Here is a 6,945-nt window from a genome sequence, read left to right as displayed (position 1 = left end):
TCCTACGCCGGTAGCTGCAACCCATCATAGATCGCAATACCGTGGGGACTTAGGACTCCCCAGCCTCACCGCTTGCTCCTTCGGGCGACAAGTGTACTACGGACAATGCCGTGGGGACTTAGGACTCCCCAGCCTCACCGTTTGCCCCCTTGGATTACAAGTGTACTACGGTAAAGCGCATCCGTTGATGAACGAGAGGTGGAAACACTTTTGACTACTCCGTCCCACTCCGGATCTTATGGTTAACACGGGTATTACGGCACAAGAATCACTGGACGACATTTGTTGTTTAATCCTAGATGGATATAAACCCTTGCAATGGAACCTCCACCATATCAACACAATCCATGGTTCCATTGCCCACCACATAGTCATATTCATAGTTATGAAAATAGTGGTTTTGGTTTTTATGCAATAGTGATAATCATAGTACTTTGCAAGTAATTTGTTAAAGATACTCAAATGACATGAGCAAGTGATGAACTTGCCTGAACACTGCAAAGTTTTGCAGTTGGATGGTGTGGACTGACCCTTGTCCTCTGTTTCTGAAAAATAGCATCATTGTCCGATAAGGGCAATGGTTAAAGAAGCAATTATGCATGATTCCAGTTTTAGGGTTTGTTCCCCCCTGATGCGTGCAGTTGACACGTCCGTTGGGAACCCCAAGAGGAAGGTGTGATGCGCACAGCGGCAAGTTTCCCTCAGTAAGAAACCAAGGTTTAATCGAACCAGTAGGAGTCAAGAAGCACGTTGAAGGTTGATGGCGGCGGGATGTAGTGCGGTGCAACACCAGAGATTCCGGCGCCAACGTGGAACCTGCACAACACAACCAAAGTACTTTGCCCCAACGAAACAGTGAGGTTGTCAATCTCACCGGCTTGCTGTAACAAAGGATTAACCGTATTGTGTGGAAGATGATTGTTTGCGAAAACAAGAGAACAAAGATTGCAGTAGATTGTATTTCAGTATAGAGAATTGGACCGGGGTCCACAGTTCACTAGAGGTATCTCTCCCATAAGATAAACAGCATGTTGGGTGACCAAATTACAGTTGGGCAATTGACAAATAAAGAGGGCATGACCATGCACATACATATTATGATGAGTATTGTGAGATTTAATTGGGCATTACGACAAAGTACATAGACCGCTATCCAGCATGCATCTATGCCTAAAAAGTCCACCTTCAGGTTATCATCCGAACCCCTCCGCATTAAGTTGCTAACAACAGACAATTGCATTAAGTATTGCGCGTAATGTAATCAGTGACTACATCCTCGAACATAGCACCAATGTTTTATCCCTAGTGGCAACAGCACATCCATAACCTTAGAGGTTCTTGTCACTCCTCCAGATTCACGGAGACATGAACCCACTATCGAGCATAAATACTCCCTCTTGGAGTTACTAGCATCAACTTGGCCAAAGCATCTACTAATAACGGAGAGCATGCAAGATCATAAACAACACATAGGCATAACTTTGATAATCAACATAATATAGTATTCTCTATTCATCGGATCCCAACAAACGCAATATATAGAATTACAGATAGATGATCTTGATCATGTTAGGCAGCTCACAAGACCCGACAATTAAGCACAATGGGGAGAAGACAACCATCTAGCTACTGCTATGGACCCATAGTCCAGGGGTAGACTACTCACTCATCACTCCGGAGGTGACCATGGCGGCGTAGAGTCCTCCGGAAGATGATTCCCCTCTCCGGTAGGGTGCCGGAGGCGATCTCCTGAATCCCCCGAGATGGGATTGGCGGCGGCGGCGTCTCTGGAAGGTTTTCCGTATCGTGGCTCTCGGTACTGGGGGTTTCGCGACGAAGGCTATTTGTAGGCAGAAGGGCAGGTCAGGAGGCCACACGAGGGGCCCACATGATAGGTCGGCGCGGCCAAGACCTGGGCCGCGCCGCCCTATCATCTGGCCACCTCGTCGCCCCACTTCGTTCACTCTTCGGTATTCTGGAAGCTTCGTGTGAAAATAGGCCCCTAGGCGTTGATTTCGTCCAATTCCGAGAATATTTCCTTACTAGGATTTCTGAAACCAAAAACAGCAGAAAACAGCAACTGGCTCTTCGGCATCTCGTCAATAGGTTAGTTCCAGAAAATGCATAAATATGACATAAAGTATGCATAAAACATGTAAATATCATCAATAATGTGGCATGGAACATAAGAAATTATCGATACGTTGGAGACGTATCAGCATCCCCAAGCTTAGTTTCTGCTCGTCCCGAGCAGGTAAACGATAACAAAGATAATTTCTGGAGTGACATGCCATCATAACCTTGATCATACTATTGTAAGCATATGTAATGAATGCAGCGATCAAAACAATGTAAATGACATGAGTAAACAACTGAATCATATAGCAAAGACTTTTCATGAATAGTACTTCAAGACAAGCATCAATAAGTCTTGCATAAGAGTTAACTCATAAAGCAATAATTCAAAGTAAAGGTATTGAAGCAACACAAAGGAAGATGAAGTTTCAGCGGTTGCTTTCAACTTATAACATGTATATCTTATGGATATTGTCAATGTAAAGTAATATAACAAGTGCAATATGCAAGTATGTAGGAATCAATGCACAGTTCACGCAAGTGTTTGCTTCTTGAGGTGGAAAGAAATAGGTGAACTGACTCAACATAAAAGTAAAAGAAAGGTCCTTCAAAGAGGAAAGCATCGATTGCTATATTTGTGCTAGAGCTTTGATTTTGAAAACAAGAATCAATTTTGTCAACGGTAGTAATAAAGCATATGTGTTATGTAAATTATATCTTACAAGTTGCAAAACTCATGCATAGTATACTAATAGTGCCCGCACCTTGTCCTAATTAGCTTGGATTACCGGGATTATCGCAATGCACATGTTTTAACCAAGTGTCACAAAGGGGTACCTCTATGCCGCCTGTACAAAGGTCTAAGGAGAAAGCTCGCATTGGATTTCTCGCTATTGATTATTCTCAACTTAGACATCCATACCGGGACAACATAGACAACAGATAATGGACTCCTCTTTAATGCATAAGCATGTAGCAACAATTAATTTTCTCATATGAGATTGAGGATATATGTCCAAAACTGAAACTTCCACCATGGATCATGGCTTTAGTTAGCGGCCCAATGTTCTTCTCTAACAATATGCATGCTCTAACCATATTAGTGGTAAATCTCCCTTACTTCAGACAAGACGAACATGCATAGCAACTCACATGATATTCAACAAAGAATAGTTGATGGCGTCCCCAGGAACATGGTTATCGCACAACAAGCAACTTAATAAGAGATAAAGTGCATAAGTACATATTCAATACCACAATAGTTTTTAGGCTATTTGTCCCATGAGCTATATATTGCAAAGATGAAGAATAGAAATTTAAAGGTAGCACTCAAGCAATTTACTTTGGAATGGCGGAGAAATACCATGTAGTAGGTAGGTATGGTGGACACAAATGGCATAGTGGTTGGCTCAAGTATTTTGGATGCATAAGAAGTATTCCCTCTCGATACAAGGTTTAGGCTAGCAAGGCTATTTGAAACAAACACAAGGATGAAACGGTGCATCAAAACTCACATAAAAGACATATTGTAAACATTATAAGACTCTACACCGTCTTCCTCGTTGTTCAAACTCAATACTAGAAATTATCTAGACTTTAGAGAGACCAAATATGCAAACCAAATTTTAGCATGCTCTATGTATTTATTCATTAATGGGTGCAAAGTATATGATGCAAGAGCTTAAACATGAGCACAACAATTGCCAAGTATCACATTATCCAAGACATTTTAGCAATTACTACATGTATCATTTTCCAATTCCAACCATATAACAATTTAACGAAGAAGAAACTTCGCCATGAATATTATGAGTAAAGCCTAAGGACATATTTGTCCATATGCAACAGCGGAGCGTGTCTCTCTCCCACACAATGAATGCTAGGATCCATTTTATTCAAACAAAACAAAAACAAAAAAAACCGACGCTCCAAGCAAAGCACATAAGATGTGACGGAATAAAAATATAGTTTCAGGGGAGGAACCTGATAATGTTGTCGATGAAGAAGGGGATGCCTTGGGCATCCCCAAGCTTAGACACTTGAGTCTTCTTGATATATGCAGGGGTGAACCACCGGGGCATCCCCAAGCTTAGAGCTTTCACTCTCCTTGATCATGTTGTATCATCTCCCTCTCTTGATCCTTGAAAACTTCCTCCACACTAAACTCAAAACAACTCATTAGAGAGTTAGTGCACAATCAAAATATACATGTTCAGAGGTGACATAATCATTCTTAACACTTCTGGACATTTCACAAAGCTACTGAAATTCAATGGAATCGAAATATCCATCGAACATATCAAAACGGGCAATGCGAAATAAAAGGCAGAATCTGTCAAAACAGAACAGTTCGTAAAGACGAATTTTATTGAGGCACCAGACTTGTTCAAATGAAAATGCTCAAATTGAATGGAAGTTGCGTACATATCTGAGGATCACTCACGTAAATTGGCATAATTTTCTGACTTACCTACAGAGAATTTGGCCCAGATTCGTGACAGAAAAGAAATCTGTTTCTGCGCAGTAATCTAAATCTAGTATGAATCTTACTATCAACGACTTTACTTGGCACAACAAAGCACAAAACTAAGATAAGGAGAGGTTGCTACAGTAGTAAAAAACTTCCAAGACACAATAAAAACAAAGGTACTGTAGTAAAAACATGGGTTGTCTCCCATAAGCGCTTTTCTTTAAGGCCTTTCAGCTAGGCGCAGAAAGTGTATATCAAGTGTTATCAAGAGACGAAGTGTCAACATCATAATTTGTTCTAATAATAGAATCAAAAGGTAACTTCATTCTCTTTCTAGGGAAGTGTTCCATACCTTTCTTGAGAGGAAATTGATATTTAATATTACCTTTCTTCATATCAATGATAGCACCAACAGTTCGAAGAAAAGGTCTTCCCAATATAATGGGACAAGATGCATTGCATTCAATATCCAAGACAACAAAATCAACAGGGACAAGGTTATTGTTAATGGTAATGCGAACATTATCAACTTTCCCCAAAGGTTTCTTTGTAGAACGATCAGCAAGATTAACATCCAAATAACAATTTTTCAATGGTGGCAAGTCAAGCATATTATAAATCTTCTTAGGCATAACAGAAATACTTGCACCAAGATCACAAAAGGCATTACAATCAAAGTCATTGACCTTCATCTTAATGATGGGCTCCCAACCATCCTCTAGCTTCCTAGGAATAGAAGCTTCGCGATTTAATTTCTCTTCTCTAGCTTTTATGAGAGCATTTGTAATATGTTTCGTGAAAGCCAAATTTATAGCACTAGCATTAGGACTCTTAGCAAGTTTTTGTAAGAACTTTATAACTTCAGAGATATGACAATCATCAAAATCAAAACCATTATAATCTAAAGCAATGGGATCATTATCCCCAATGTTGGAAAAAATTTCAGCAGTTTTATCACAGGCAGTTTCAGCAGTTTTAGCAGTTTTTCGCGCTTTGCATTAGAAGTGGAAACATTGCTAACACCAATTCTTTTACCATTATTAGTAGGAGGTGCAGCAACTTGTGGAGCATTAGCATTGCTAGTGGTGGTAATAGTCCAAATTTTAGCTATATTATCTTCTTTTTCATTTTCTTCTCTTTCCCACCTAGCACGCAATTCGGCCATCAATCTTATATTCTCATTAATTCTAACTTGGATGGCATTTGCTGTAGTAACAATTTTATTATTATGATTTTCATTAGGCATAACTTTCGATTTCAAAAGATCAACATCAGCAGCAAGACTATCGACTTTAGAAGCAAGTATATCAATTTTCCCAAGCTTTTCTTCAACAGATTTGTTAAAAGCAGTTTGTGCACTAATAAATTCTTTAAGCATAGCTTCAAGTCCAGGGGGTGTGTTCCTATTATTATTGTAAGAATTCCCATAAGAATTACCATAGCCGTTGCCATTATTATAAGGATATGGCCTATAGTTGTTACTAGAATTGTTCCGGTAAGCATTGTTGTTGAAATTATTATTTTTAATGAAGTTTACATCAACATGTTCTTCTTGAGCAACCAATGAAGCTAACGGAACATTATTAGGATCAACATTATTCCTATCATTCACAAGCATAGACATAATAGCATCAATCTTATCATTCAAGGAAGAGGTTTCTTCGAAAGAATTTACCTTCTTACCTTGTGGAGCTCTTTCCGTGTGCCATTCAGAGTAATTAATCATCATATTATCAAGAAGCTTTGTTGCTTCACCAAGAGTGATGGACATAAAGGTACCTCCAGCGCTAAATCCAATAGGTTACGCGAAGAAAAATTCAGTCCTGCATAAAAGGTTTGGATGATCATCCAAGTAGTCAGTCCATGGGTTGGGCAATTTTTAACCAAAGATTTCATTCTTTCCCATGCTTGTGCAACATGCTCATTTTCCAATTGTTTAAAATTCATTATGCTACTCCTCAAAGATATAATTTTAGCAGGGGGATAATATCTACCAATAAAAGCATTCTTGCATTTAGTCCATGAATCAATACTATTCTTAGGCAGAGATAGCAACCAATCTTTAGCTCTTCCTCTTAATGAGAAAGGGAACAATTTTAATTTTATAATGTCACCATCTACATCTTTATACTTTTGCATTTCACACAATTCAACAAAGTTATTGAGATGGGCAGCAGCATCATCAGAACTAACACCAGAAAATTGCTCTCGCATAACAAGATTCAAGAAATGGTGTTTAATTTCAAAGAATTCTGCTGTAGTAGCAGGTGGATCAATAGGTGTGCATAAGAAATCATTATTATTTGTGGTTGTGAAGTCACACAACTTAGTATTTTCAGGAGTACCCATTTTAGCAACAGTAAATAAAGCAAACTAGATAAAGTAAATGCGAGTAACTA

The sequence above is a fragment of the Lolium perenne genome, chromosome 2, assembly GCF_019359855.2.
Source record: "Lolium perenne isolate Kyuss_39 chromosome 2, Kyuss_2.0, whole genome shotgun sequence".
In the NCBI taxonomy this organism is placed as follows: Eukaryota; Viridiplantae; Streptophyta; class Magnoliopsida; order Poales; family Poaceae; genus Lolium; species Lolium perenne.
The sequence above is the reverse complement of the archived record's forward strand: the minus strand, read 5'-3'. Positions refer to the sequence as shown.